Below are 15,018 nucleotides of genomic sequence, written 5' to 3'. Positions count from 1 at the left end.
TCATGTCTTCATTGATGTTGAGATTAAACAAACCAAAGCAGACTAAAATCACTCTGCACAAAGAATAATAGTATTGCTGGATTTCACATCATGACACTCCAGGACCAGCACTGGGTACTGTAGTGTCCTTTTTCCTTTAAAGTATTTATTCATTTTATCGTGTGTTGTAAGATCAGTTCTTGTAAACTGCTTATAGGTTCTACGCATGCATGAGTCTTAACATGTATTTTTATCCTTTCCATATTAGAAGAGGAAACAAAACAAAGTAGGACAGAACAAAACATATTCCTATAGATACATAAAATGAAAAATTTATAAAACCACTGTTCAAGGAGTTTTACTGTGGTTACTGTGAAATCTCTTGTTATCTTCAAAAGAATTGTCTATATCACCAGCTATAGTATAATTCAATATATCAATACATAACAGTGTTGATAGAAACACAACTTTGTAGATAGTGTGTAGTAATCAAATCAGGTAGTAATCAAATCAGAATGGGTATCGTAGTGAATCTTGTCATCTTCAGTATAGATGTCTATATTCTCAGAATTGATACTATCAATCATAACAATTTTGAATGAAATCTGTCAGTAACAAACAGCAATGAAACAAACCAGATTTAACTAAGATCCATCATGATATAACAGTATAAGTTATATAGGGCTCGAGATTAAGTTAATAGGAAATTAAAGATGATTACTGCAGTATATCCTGACATTTTGGGGATGGTTTTCTGTACCCTCAGATCTAGTGCTTGTAGACAAACTGGGACAGAATAAGTTCTATCTAAGCAGAGCGGTGCAAGTAATATGGGTTTTGATTCCTGATACACTATTAATACTATCTTCTGCTGTCTTTCTTAAGACTATTCCTCCCCTTTCACTCCCCCAGGGAATACTGTGCAATTCTGGGTTTCACCAATACCCTCAGTTTTAAATTGGGGGGTCAGCCTGCTATTTACCTAAGTGGTTCCAAACCTTTTCCCTCCTGGACTTGATCTCTAGTTGTATTCTTCTACCTATTAAAGCCTGTCTTTCCCACCTATCCTCAAATACTAGCCTAGCTGCCCCTATTACTTTCTGGTTCCCTGTCACTTAGGGCATTGTTTTCTCATATTTAAGTCCATATACCCTTTTTCAGGTTAATTATATTTCCTATAAAGAGCATCCTAGTGGACCCTACCTTCTGATCTACTCTGTCTGTGATTTTCTCTCTTTTGTTAATTTAGTGTATCAAGGCCATCTATATTAGAGATTATAGCCAACCTTCTCTGCCTCATTTCTGTTGTGCTACTTTTCTGTCATTAGTTGTCTGTTTGTCTTCTTTATTTCGCTTTCTGCTCCATTTCATTGAGGCTGCTATGTACTGTTCCTGGAATCCTGGTACTTTTCTCTCTCTTTAGAATGTCCTGCAGTATTCTCTGTCGAGTTGGATTGGTGGTCAAGAATGCCCCCAAAATTGGCCAGGGACGTAACCCAGGCCAAGCCCATCACACCAATTCCATTTGGTAAGGGAGCAATTGACGGAAGTCACTGCTGCTCCTTGTTCTTGCCAGTCTGCCCAGTCCCAGAATGTCCCCTATTGGAGCCCCTTTTTCTGTGGAATGGTTTTGTTGCCGGCACTCACCACAGGTTGATGCAGGTTCCCCACCAGCTCAGCTCTCCTTTTGGCTCGCCAACCCCCATCCTCAGTGTGACTGCATTTCTGGTGGTTCCAAGTGGCGGGATCTCAGGCAGCTCCTTAAGTCATGGCCAGGCTGTGTGAGTACCAGCACTGCAGCGTGGGCACCGAGCCTTTAGCTGTTCCCAATAGTAGCACCAGGACTGTGTGTTTCATTGGTTCTTCTCATTTTAGTTTCTTTCTGGATCGAGAATATTCATCTCCCTCTGCTCAGGACTCCCCACGCTGTGATATTTTGAAATCTAAGTTGACTATATCTGGGAGCCTCTTAGCCTGCTGTTATCTATCCACCATCTTTACTGGAACCCCTGCTTTATCCTTTTTTAAGCAGGCACTTCTTTCTCATAACCGGATTCTTTAGGCCAGAAAAATGTACAAAAGTGACTTAACTGTAGGTTTGCTCTTTTCAATATAAAAGGCAAAAAAGTTTGTAAGAAAGCATAAAAATATTTTAGTATTTAATATTTTAGTATTAAATATTAATATTTTAGTATTTAAACTTGTTTTTAATTACTTTTACAAACAACTTCTTATGCACAATGTAGTACCTCTCCAGCCTTGTTAAATTCATAGATGTCAGTTTGTTGAAAGCTGAGAGTCTTCAATCCAGAACAGTTAAGCTCATAAAGACATTCACACAACAGTTTTCTAAGAATTTGGGAGTTGTCACAGTTTCCCCAAAGATTGAATTTTTTTGTTTTGTTTTGAAAGGAATAAAACAAAACAATAAAATGGAACAAAACAAAACAGCAAGAACAACATTGGGTTTCAAAAACAAGACTGAAAGAAATCCTCATAGTTGCTATATTGCACATTGCTATTCTTTAATCAGATGCTTAGACTACCTGCCCCAACCTGAAAAGTCAACCAATCAGTACAGCCATTAATTTGTTTTTGTACCTCAGTTGCTATCATCCTAGCCTGTGTTCCTCCAAATTAGCTGGTTGCCTACACTGGGGGAGGGAGAGACTCTTCTGTCTCCCAACCTGTGTGCCCGCTGGTTTATGGGAAAGGCAGGCTGACTTCTTGTTTTTTTCCTTACCTGCATGGCTGCTTCTGGTTCATGGGAAGGCCAGGTTGGATTCTTGGTTTTCTTTCTGGCCCACAACTGCTTTTGGCTCACAGGAAGGGCAGGCTGACTTCTTGATTCTTTTCCTGGCCCACATAACTGCCACAAGCTCATGGAAAGGAAGATTTAATTTTTGAAGGCTTCTGTGGGCTCCAGTTTAAGAGTACCTGCTTTAAACATTTAAAGAACAAAGACTTCAAGAAAAGAAGTGAAGTTTCTAACTGTGGAATAAGCTAGGTGCTATCCATCTGTAACCTGAGTTTTGGAACATTACTAGTAAAAGTTTATTAATTCATTCACCAATGTATATTTCATTCTCTCTCTGCCCTTTTCATTCATTACCTTCTCCAAGTTCCTACTCCACTTCACACATTGGGTTGTGTGGTAGGAACACAGGGCTCAGAGTCTTGACCTTGAGAGCCTCAGTGCCATGATAGAGATGGACTATGACATACTATGAGTACCATGAGAAGCATAACCACATGGAAGTGCCCTGGATGCTCCTTGGAGGAGGAAGTCACTAATACTGCAGACTGCTTGACACTGAGGAGAAGAAAACAGGGAGACTGTCATGCAGGCATTTCCAAAAACAGACAATGTTTGAGTTGTGCTGCTTTCAAGAATGAACAGAAAGAAGTTTACCAGACAACCAATGGCCTTTCACTCAAAGGGAGCTAACAATCATGCACACAGACAGGGGGACAGGATACAACATGCTGCTCTCAGGAAACTATAAGGAACTCAGCATACACTGTGAAACATGAGGAGCGCTATAAATCATTATCATTATATTATATCATTATTATATCGTATCATTATATTATAATGTATACTCATATTATTACATTGTATTATCATTCTATCATTATCATTGTTATATTGTATATCATTATATTAGTCTCTGAATGGGGAAAATTAATTAGCTTTCCTGTAGCTAGAATGCCCCAAATGGCTCATAGGTGCAGGGGATTTAGTTCATGACTGGCTGGATCCAAGAAAGGAACATCATGGCAAAGGGTGGAGCAAACTGGCTTAGTTCACAACAGGCAGGAAACAGCATCAGAGAGGAAGTGGCCAGGAACCAGATGTAAAGCACAAGGTCCGGCCTTTGTGACCTACATTGACCCACTCAGAAGTGTGCTTTCACAATCCCCTGGGTGGCTTCAAAGCCAATCAGGTTGACAATCCAGCTTAAATCTGACAACATTTATACTTAAACCAGGGCAATTTCAGCCTTTTTAAATTGACACCTAGCAGAGGCTACTAATTATATTTATTCATCTACCGAATGTATTGGTCAAGATTCTTTTTGCTGAGAGAGAAATCCAAATCAAAATGTGTCAGCAGGAATGAAGGATCTCCTGCTTCCTGATGGCTGCATTATGGAAAGGTCAAGGGTGGAGCTGACTTTGTGGAAAATTGAAACTCGGGACTTAACTGCCATCAGGCTTTCTTTTGCTTCCTCTTTCGTCTTTTCCCCCTCTATATGTCACTTTCAATTGCTCAGAATGGGTGAATCCACTGTAGAGAATTTAGTGATTGGTAGCTCCAAACTTGCATCTTTACAGTATCTTGAGCATCAAAGAAAAGACTATTTTTCTCTGTCAGCACCAGTGTGAAAAATCCCAGGGGAACAATTCTGAGGCAACTGAATTGATACTGGTGACTGTCCCTGAGCTCTCTCTGCAGCCTGGCTTTGCCTTCCTACACATCTGAGCAGTATCAAAGAGAAGCAATGTCTATGGTTGGAAGCAAGCGCAGGGAGTGAAGACGGGAAAGCCACAAACAATAGCTACTGCGCAAATTACATTGTCACTGAAAGGCAGTGTAGAGATGCTTTCACATTGATTTTCCTAAAGCCATGTGATATCATTTGTTTTTCTTTATAGCTAAGCAGAAATATTAAATATATCTTTTATAAATATCTATATCACTTTTATGTGGATTTATTTATATAGATATAAATATCTATATCACTTTTTATTTTATGATTAGCTCATACAAATGTAACATAGCTATTTTATTTTGAGATGAGGTAAACGGCAGAAACATATAAATGTTCAGTCATTCTACTGCTTGATCTCTATTCTTTTTAAACACCATTTAGTCAGGGTTGCTTCTGACAACCCTCACCATAATTAATTGACAGAAATGTTAAAGAGATCCCAATGTGAAAAGGCTGTTTAGATCCTGGAAATTTAGGAAAGTTCACTGTTGTGTATACAAACTTTATTTAGTTTATCTCAGTAGATAAGTGTTAAACAGGATCAAATTATTACACCATTGGGATCTAAGTACAAGGAGAGGGAAAAGCAATAAGCTAAATATCCATATGATTTAACTACTCGAAATAATTATGTTTCACTATAAGTTCAGAATTTATCTTCCCTTATGAAAGCAAAAGGTGGTGTAAGGAGTATATAAACTATCTTTTCTGATTTTGTAAAACACAGCTCCAATGTATTGAGGTATATGAAATACTCTAATTTCAGTGTTTGACGAATCCTTTGTTAAAAGAAAGCAAGATGCTTTGTGGCTCGTAAGAGAAATAAATATTTGAATTTTATTTTAATTCATTTTGTTTCATGTTGCCTCTTCGAAAAGCACTGTAACTTTTTCCCAATCAGTCATCGAGCAGCATTACTCTACTGATTAGGGTGATCGAAGCCTCAAAATGCCTTCTTTCAGAAAAGCAGCAGGAAAGGAGAGAAGTGAGCAATGTTTTCTTATTCTTTTGTGAATTTTATAGAGATAGTAACTTGGCACAGACTCATGTTTCCAACATCTTACCCCTTAGGAGCTAGTTAGTGTAAAAAAAGAGGAAAAGGAAAAGAAAAAAAACCCACTTGGGCAAATACAAGCACCAATTCCCTTTCTGAAAAACAAGAGAAGGGAAAAATAATCCATTTTTTATAGTATATTACCTACAAGTGCAGACATGACTTTGGTAATCACGCTTTTGGTGCACACAGACTGTAAAATATTTATGGAGACAATGTGATTTGGGTCAAGACATTAAATAAAGTAAAAGTTGCTTTATTCAATATGTGATGAACAGTATCCATATTAAAAACCATTGGGAAAAGTGTTCAAATGAAAAAATATGCTTAAAACAAATTCATCTGTTCAAGGTTCATAAATGTTTTAAGAATTGCAGACAAACAAGTCTTGAAATCCATATTTACTGTACACAGTTGAAAAACTAATACTATTTATTTAATCCAGAGAGGGAAGTGACTCAAAATTTGGCTCTTAATGATCAACAGGAAATACTTTTCCTGAGAAATTACCGAAGTGTTTGTTGTCAACCAAGCTACAATAGGGTTATCACTTTTCTCTTGGCAAGTAGCTAATGCTATTAGATTCATATTGATTTACAAAGGAGAGGTTTCTTCCAGACCTGCAGAAAATTTTACATTCTGTCTCAACAGTGCTGCCTTGATTGAAAGAATATGTGTGCAAAGAATGCAAAGCTGTGTTTACTTGAGGGCTGAGTATTGCTCAATGGTTATTCTCCAGCAAAGGAAGTCACAGGTTCACTCAGGGATATTATCTAGGCCTGATTAGGGTCAAACTGTAGGGTCTTGCTCTGCTGGGTCATTCTCTAATGTGTGTTAGCGATGAAAAAAATACCATAGTAATTTAAACAGAATTAAAATCCAGCAGGCTTAGCATCTGCATAAAATCTCCCCTCTGGAACCCGTATTCTGGAGTAACCACTGAAATTTAATGTCAAGTTGATTGTGACAGTTTTACACATTCATTCAATGTTTACTAATTATTTATAAATTCCTTCCTTTGAGAAGGAACAGAGTTATCCATTTCCACCAAGGCAAACTTCACATGTGTCAATCCAAATTCAGCCTTAAGCATTATGCAAATTGGTGCATACTTGGCTTTCTTGTTTGTGTAAATAAATGAAAGATGTGGAAAATCCTGTATAACTTGTTTCAGGTGAATTTGGGTCAAACTTCAAAAGAGAATAATATTAATAATAGCCAATATTTTATTTAGGCCTATATTATTTACCAGTTTATGGCATACAATCTATAAAGCTTTGAAGCATTTTCATTATCGAAATATTTCAAATGATCTTTTGTTTCTCACTAAGTCATAAAATTTAGTATAATGTAATATGGCAGAGAACTTCATTCTTAAAATGCTGATCTTAATAGACATAAATTTTGGGGGTTTGCAAATGAATCACAGTTATCATGCTTATGTAAGAGACAGGTTGATGGAAGACTAAAGCAAAAACAAAGCTTTTGTAACTAGGGAGGGGGAGAGGAGTTCAAGAGAGGGTAAGGGAATGGGGAAACTGTCAAGATATATCACGCTCAGGGACAAGTTCCACGATAAATGTGATCATTATGTAAACCTAAAATGTACCAATAATCTTAATTAATTAAAAAAGAGATACATTTTGATATATAAAAAATGAGTCCTCTTAGGCCAGGTATATCACCCAGTAGCACAGCACTTTCCTGGCAAGTGCAAAGTCCTGGATTCTATTCTGAGTACAAAAAACAAACAAACAAACAAACAAAAAACAGCCAGAAGAATAATGTAAAAATAGTGAAAATCTTTACTGCGTTAAAGAAATCTGAATTTTCCCACTAGTATGTGTCCCCTTAATGATACATTTCCTTAGCACTCATGTTGCTCCCCAAATACTAAAACAGCAGGTAAGATGAATACCATGAGAATAAGAGTTTAGAACAAAGAAGCTCGAGAGACAGAAAATTTGTATATATAAACAAATTATATATGCACACAAATTTTTATGTTTACAGTACTATATTGGGGAGGAATGGGAGGTACAGCTCAGGCTCAAAGGGCTTGCCCTGGGGGTTTGATCCTCAATAGCATAAGAGACCAACAAACTCTGTCTGGTATGAAAGCCACCCCTTCCTTACCGTTCTCTTGGATTACCTCAAATGGAAAATGCACAAAATAAACTAATAGGCTTAACTTGGACTGGGACAACATTTTTTACACAGAAGTTGGTTAACCATGGTTCCTGGACCAAAACCTGTCTGATGCCTGTTTTGCACAGCCCGTTAGTTAACTTTGGTTTGCAAATTTTTAAATAACTTGAAAAAAATTTGAAAAGATATTATTTCATAACATGTGCAATTATATAAAATTCAAATTTTATTGTTCGTAGGTGAGTTTTACAGGAACACACACTCATTCCTTTGTATATTGTTTATGGCTTCTTTTGTAATGTAGCAACAGAAGTGATTAATTATAGACAATGTTTGGCCTGTAAAGCCTAAAGTATTTACTGTCTGGCCCGTTATTCTTATATTAACACCAAGTAGTTGTTTGAGGCACATCTTCTGTGAGATATGTTACTGTTAAGTCATGTGAAGTAGCTGAAGTTTAACTTATTCACCAATGAATTGGTCTGATGCATTTTATGAATGATGCTAGAAAACACATCAAATCCTGGGTCAGGGATGAAAGAAAGTTTGTTACTCAGTCTTCGTGGGATTGAGAGAATCAGCATTTTTGACCTGGTTCTCCGACTCACAGAGTCAGATGATCCCTGCACACACAGTGAGTTGCATTCAGGAAAGGAGCACATTGAAGAAACTGGAGTGCACTGAAATTAGCAGCAGGCCTATCTGCATTTTCCTCCAGAGGAGGATACTGAGGATATTCCAGGAATTCTCACTGTACAAACATTGCTAAATATAAAGCACCAATGCGAAGTCAGTGTCTTATTTATAAGGCATAAAGAAATGGGACTTATTTTGAATTGTTTTTCAACACTCATGATTTATATTACTTCACCGATAAACCTATATGGTGAAGCCAAACAGTGCAAAACCATTTAGGGAAGTCGTTAAAATACCAATTAGAATTGCATTTGATAATTCAACATTACAAATGTTAGTTATTTTTTTCCATAAGTATTCAGAAGTTGTTTAGATAGGCAAAGCAAAGTGGGAAGTGGACTTTTTATTCAGACAATTGGGGATATCCAAAGTTCAGAGGTCAAAGTCACATGTGTCACTCTGTCTAGTAGGTGAGTGAGCTTTACTTTTTAAATTACAGTAGAATTTTCTACCTTCTCTCTGGTTTAACTTTCAAAATGAACTACTATTATTTGATAGAATTTAGCAGATTTCCAAAACTAAAAAATACATGTATATGTAATATTCATGTTATCATGTGACTTTTGAAGTTTTCATGGAGGTACTGCAGTCTTTTATCTCCAGAAAACAAATTCATTGTCAGCACACTGTTCACCAATAATCTGTGAGAAAACTCAGCTTACAGCTGTGGAATGGAATTCATGAACAGAGGGGCCAGGCTGACCAGGAGGCTGCCGCAGAATCATAAAATTACAGGGGAAACATGAAAAATGACACAGGGACCTTTCATGAAGATGCTTGCTCCCATCAGCTTCTGTCTTAAAAAAGTCAACATGAGTCTAGAGAGGTAGATAGTATTAAGTATTTGGAAAATAAAATACCACAGAGAATCCAAAATGTTTAAAAATAATCACAACTATTTGTGAACTATGTTGAAGAATAATTTAATAACCTAAAATACAATAGAAAATGCCTTTATTAAACAGGCGAATGTGCCTGCTTGCTGTCTGTATCACAGATATTTTGGACAGGCCAATTGGCAAGTATGGTTTGTAATTCCTTCCATTAGGCTATACTTGGACTCTAAATGACTGACTGCTTGGGACTTGTTTTTCTTAACTCACCAGCAAAACATAATCCCAAACTATTACTCAGATAGATAGGTCTACATATTTAGATAAACAGATAGATAAATATTTATGGACACACTCTTTCTTGGCCAGCATATTTTGTGATTACTGGCTACTCAACAAGAGTGAAACAATATATTAAGATAATTGCTTACAATCATGAATAGTATGCTACAACTATTGTCCTTTTAATATAGTTGTTTTACTTTTTTTCACTGCTGCTTTTTTTTAAGTAAATGTCATCATCTTGGATAATGATGTCAGAAAACTGTAGAGTAGAAATTTTTATCATTTTCTGTGATGCAACTTTGACACTTATAAATGAGAGAATCTTTGTAAGACTACAGAAAACCAGCAGAAAAGTTCCAGCATATCTTAGAGGAAAATCAAAGATAAAAACAAATAAGCAAATAATAAAAATAATTTCACTTTACCTCTGTCACCTATCCATCAAAGTGCACTGTCCAGTACCAAGAAAGACCTCCTTGCTATGAGATTTCTTCCATGAAGTAAAGTAAAATCATAGTGAGCCTGATTTCTCCCGCTATTGTAGATGCTACCCAAAGTGCTCCATCTCTTTTGCATTACAGCCAGAACATTTAAGGAGTCAACATGGCTGAGTGGCTAGGGAAGGCCATCTGTAAGTGAGAGAGACAGAAAACATAAGCCAGGACTTAAAATTCAACAAAAGTGCACATATCCTACTGTTTTCATGGACTTCAGTAGGAAGCCTCTTCACAAGCTACTTGGAATGCCTTACATACACCCTCCCCCTTCAGCTGGCTACAGATATGCCCAACACTTGACATGATTTTCTCATATCCCTTGTGGTTGGCTTCTCATTTTCATCTACCGGATGTTAAACCTTTGCACCATGTTAGCATACACTGTCTGTGACTTAACTCTGTGAGACTGGGAGGAGACAGATGAATGTGGATATTTCAGGGCACTCTCACAGAGATAATCAACAGAAGATCCTCAGTACCAGGCCTGGTTTTACACTGTAGGAAGAAGGCACACAATCTTTTTTTTTTTTTAATTTTATTTAAGGAGAAAAGAAAAAAAAAAACAGTGAAAGGGTACAAGTTATACAGATTTACAGAAGAAAAAAATGAACAGTAGGAAATCACTAGTTAATGGATTACATATTGCCATCTTAGAAATAATTGTTCAAGTCACAAGATTAAAGCTTGTAGAGTGGACATTCCAACAATGATACTGCAAACAGTTCTGTTCAATGATCCAATAAAACTCTGTGATATCATTTTCTATCTTATACACTTAAATATACATGCAGTTATATAGTTTAGAGCACTTTCTTTTCCTCTCTTTTGTACAATGACTATTACACATTTTGGGTTTCATTGCTCCCACGGTTCTTATTGCTTTTTTGGAAGAGAGTAAACCCAAATGTGACATAACAGAACAGAATCGGTCAAGTCAAAAGGGTGGACATAATAGATAATATAAAAACATAATACAAGGTGATCAACAATGGTTACCATAATGCCTCTCGCTATCTCTAATAGAATTGCTTATATCATTAGTTATAATACAATTGAACAAAACAGTAAAGAGCAAAACCGACAAAACCAAAACATTGGAGACATTGTAGGTCTTCAAAAGTAGATAAAAGTTAAGCACACAATCTTTAGAAATTCAGCCTTCAAAGGCCAACAAGCAATCTGGGTTGGATGCATCCATAAAATATGTCTTAGAGATCTTCAGAATTTCTCACCTAGCCTGATTGATGAAACTGTTGATTTCCTACCACCAGTCACTAGAGACTGTAGAAAGTGATAATTTCTCCAATATGAAGAAGCTGTACAACAATTCAAGGAAGCCAGGCGTGGTGGTACACTCCCATAATCCCAGTACTTGGGAGGCTGAGGCAGGATAATTGTTGCAAGTTTGAGACCAGCTTGGGTTACAAAGTAAGCTCAGGGGCTAGTTGACTTCACAAAAATATAGATCCATAAATTATTCTGACAGAATTATTGTCTCAAAGGATTTCATCAAGCAACTTGAGAACATAGATAAGAAAATTTAAAAATATACATGAACAAAACAAGAGCAACGAAGATATAGAAATCATTTTTTCAAAAAAATGAGATTCTGAGCTAAAGGATACAAAGAATAAAATGAAAAATGTAATAGAATACTTGAGAAGCAGACTTGATCAAACAAAAGAATGATTATGTAAAATGAAAGGTAATTAATCTCAATTTGTCCAGTCAGAAAAATAAAAGAAAAAAGAAAAATAAAGAAATAATAAAGAAAGTTTGTGTGAGGTTGTAGGTTACCATCAAGGAAAATAAGGATTATGGAATTTATAGAAATAGAAACTCTAAGGAAAGTTCAGAAAACTTATTGAAGTCAATAATGACTGAAAACTTTAAAATGTTGTAAGAGATATGAACATTCAAATATACGAGGTTGGCTAGATCCTGAGCACAATAGTAAATGTCTTCCCAGCTAATTAGACTTTCTTGCTTTAGGATTTTGACTGGCTACAGGTTGTGACAGAAGGACTGTGGGAGACCCTCAAACCACACAATGTAAAATGTGAGAAGAATTTTCATCAGCAAAAAATTGGCACAAATTGAGAAAAGGAGCAGAGTGGAACATTTGGGTTGTTTTTTTTTTTTTTTTTTTTTTTTTTAATTTTTCATTTCAAGGCTGACATTACAAAAATGACATAAGGAGGAGCACCAAGATGGCAAAATAGTAAACACCAGAGAAAGACCTGATCAGAGAGTTACCATCTAGATGCTGGACTATAGCAACTGAGGAAGACAAAAAGGAAGGAAGTGGACCCCCTGGGAAGGGAAGAGTGCGAAGTGCAAACTGAAGCCCATGGAGATAGTGAAGAGAAAAACTTCAGTGAAGTAGAAGGAAGTAGCTGGTGGCATCTTTTCCCTAAGACAGGACTCACTGTGCAAGGGAGAGATTCAAACCTGGGAATACACAGTGACTCCTGGTGATCCCAGAGGCCTCTACAGAAAGATGCAGCAGTGCAGGGGAACAGTGGATATGAAGGACTGCATTTGCTGGTTGTGGGTGCTGAAGGCTCAGTCATCCCACAGGAGAGAGTAATTGGCCAAGAACCATTTTGGAAAGGGTCAGCTGAGCTCAAAACTTAGAGTGGCTACTGGCTCCATCTGGCAACACCTGGCCAGGGTTAGACCTGTGAAAGGTATGCTGACAGCTGCAGACTGAATGAGTTGGACCTCATTAGCTAGAAAGTGCAAGTTCACTGAGATTATACACTACCCCATCAAAAAGCCACTCCTGGATTGCAGGGATAAATCAACACAGACTGCGACTCTTTGTCCACACATTGTCTACCAGTAATAGCAGAAACAAACCTGGAAGTGTACTTTTTTTTTCTTTCTCTTGCTCTCTTGTTTTTAGTTTTTGTGGTATGATAGTGGTTTTGTTTTTCTTTTTCTCCTTCATTGTTTGATCTTGTTTTTATATGAGTGTGAATGTGGTTCTAGCCTCTTTCTGATTCTTTTTCTATTCTGTTTGTCTTTTTATCTCTTCCTCCTCTCCTTCCTTTCAGTCTTCTGCACCAGTTTCCCAGAGTTAGCATGATCCCTCTTTGTTCTCCAGCCTTAATTCTAATCTCTTCCTTTTCTTCTATTGTTCCATTTTCCCCTAATCCCTTTTAAAATTTAAACTGTGAAGGAAAATTGACATATTAAGGACTTATATACTGTCTATAATTTTCTGATTTATTTTGGATTGTGTTATATAACCACAAATCTAGTTTACACAGCTAAAAGTGGCAAATTAATTCTTACTCTCATTTGAATATTCTAGGCTGTCTTTGATTCTAGGCTGTGAAAGTTATGGCACCACTTTAGCCAAAAATGACAGAATTGTTCTAAGTAGCTTTTCCTCCTAGTATTCCAAGACTGAGAGTGACTATGAATCACAAAAAATACTATGGCACAGTGCCAAAGACCCAGGGCTGGGTCAAACAGGCAGCAACTCTCATACTTAATAAATTTGAGATGCAGTGTCTTGCAACATATTCAAATCCCAAAAGCCAGTTACACCGAGAAGACATCTCTGTGAAGCAGCCATTTACCAGGGACTCAGAATACTAGTAATAATGTCACATGGCCTAATAATTTGTAAGAATTAACCCAGGAATTAATCTAAAAAGAAAGGAAGGAATGAAGGAGGATAGGAAGGTAGGAAATGTGAAGAAAGTGAAAAAAAGAAGCAACCCCAGATTTCCAACTCATCAAAGGCAAACACTAGAGGCAATGAGATATAACAGTCCCAAAGCCTGGGATCTTTGACGTGGTAACAGCAGAAGTAACAAATCAGATGAATGAGGCTGTAGAAAAAATTCAAATGAGAAATAATTTCTCACATAACTACACAAATGGTAGCCACAATGAAAGACATGCTTCATGACTCTAGAGCAGATATACATACACACAAAACTGAGAACTTAGAAAAATGATGAAAACCATGAAGACACAACATAGGAAAGGAATGGAATCCATGAACAGATTCAAACAGATATCTAGGATTCCACTGAAAGTCTACATAGGAAAATGAGACAATAGAACACAGGATTAAGTTAGTGAACATTAAAATAAATTTCTTAATAGCAAAGGACCATTTTAAAAATTCCAAAAGCTCCTCCATGAGAAAAACAAGAAAAACATAAAACTGATCAGAATCAGTGAAAAAGGAGATATGAAAATGACATTAAAGAAACCTGGTCACAGAATTGATGTAGAAAGCTTCACAAGCAGGGAGAAAAGTTAGACATATGATTAAGTGAGTAATATAAAACTCCAAGTACCCATGATCAAAAATAAGTCTACACCAAGGTCAAGATTCCAGAAATTAACACAAGAACAGAATATTAAAAAATACTTAAGAGAAGTAGTCATTTCCTGAGGATTTTTTTCTTGCTAGTATTTTGAACCTTTAGGAAAGAATGAAAAGAAAAGAAAATGAAGAGACACTTAAACAAGATGCAACCCCAGACATCCAGTTTACCAAAGGCAAACTCACGGGGCAATGAGGTGGAACAAGCTGAAAACCTCCCACCTAACCTCTCTGAAGTGGTAACAACAATGCAAATGAATGAGGCCCTAGGAAAAAAAACAGAAATAATTTCTCAGATAACTGCAGAGACGTTGTACAGAATGAAAACCATGCTTAGTGACTCTAGAGCAGATACAGATAAAAAATATAGAGGCACTTAAGAAAATTATCAAAGCAATGAATGCTCAGCATTGAAAAGGAATGGAATCCATAAGAGAGATTCAGGCAAATGTCCAAGAAATTAAAAATTCCATTGACAGTAATTGCAGCAGAATAAACCAGTGTGAGGACAGGATCTCACATATAGAACACAGGCTTGCAGTCTGCGAACATGAAAAGCATGATTTCTTAAAAATAGCAGGGGATTATGAGAAATCAATTCAGCAGCTGCTAGACGAGGTAAAGAAGAATAACTTAACATTTATTAGAGTCATTAAAAAAGCAGGAGATAGCACAAATG

At 36.6% G+C, this 15,018-nt stretch overlaps 1 long non-coding RNA gene across 1 annotated transcript in view; it reads right to left on the bottom strand.

Annotated features, from left to right (window-relative positions):
- Positions 1 to 2,223: 2,223 nt before the first annotated feature.
- Positions 2,224 to 15,018, bottom strand: part of LOC134477913 (uncharacterized) — a 124,570-nt gene continuing 111,775 nt past the window's right edge. The window contains exons 4-5 of the long non-coding RNA XR_010050217.1: positions 9,917 to 10,120; positions 2,224 to 2,919 (exon numbers count right to left, since the gene is read on the bottom strand). This is a non-coding gene — a long non-coding RNA (uncharacterized LOC134477913). The remainder of the gene's footprint in view (positions 2,920 to 9,916; positions 10,121 to 15,018) is intronic.

The sequence above is a fragment of the Cavia porcellus genome, unplaced genomic scaffold, assembly GCF_034190915.1.
Source record: "Cavia porcellus strain 051 isolate PalLab524CR breed Dunkin Hartley unplaced genomic scaffold, mCavPor4.1 scaffold_10, whole genome shotgun sequence".
NCBI classification, from domain to species: Eukaryota; Metazoa; Chordata; class Mammalia; order Rodentia; family Caviidae; genus Cavia; species Cavia porcellus.
Note: the sequence above shows the minus strand (reverse complement) of the source record. Positions and strands in the feature narration are given on the sequence as shown.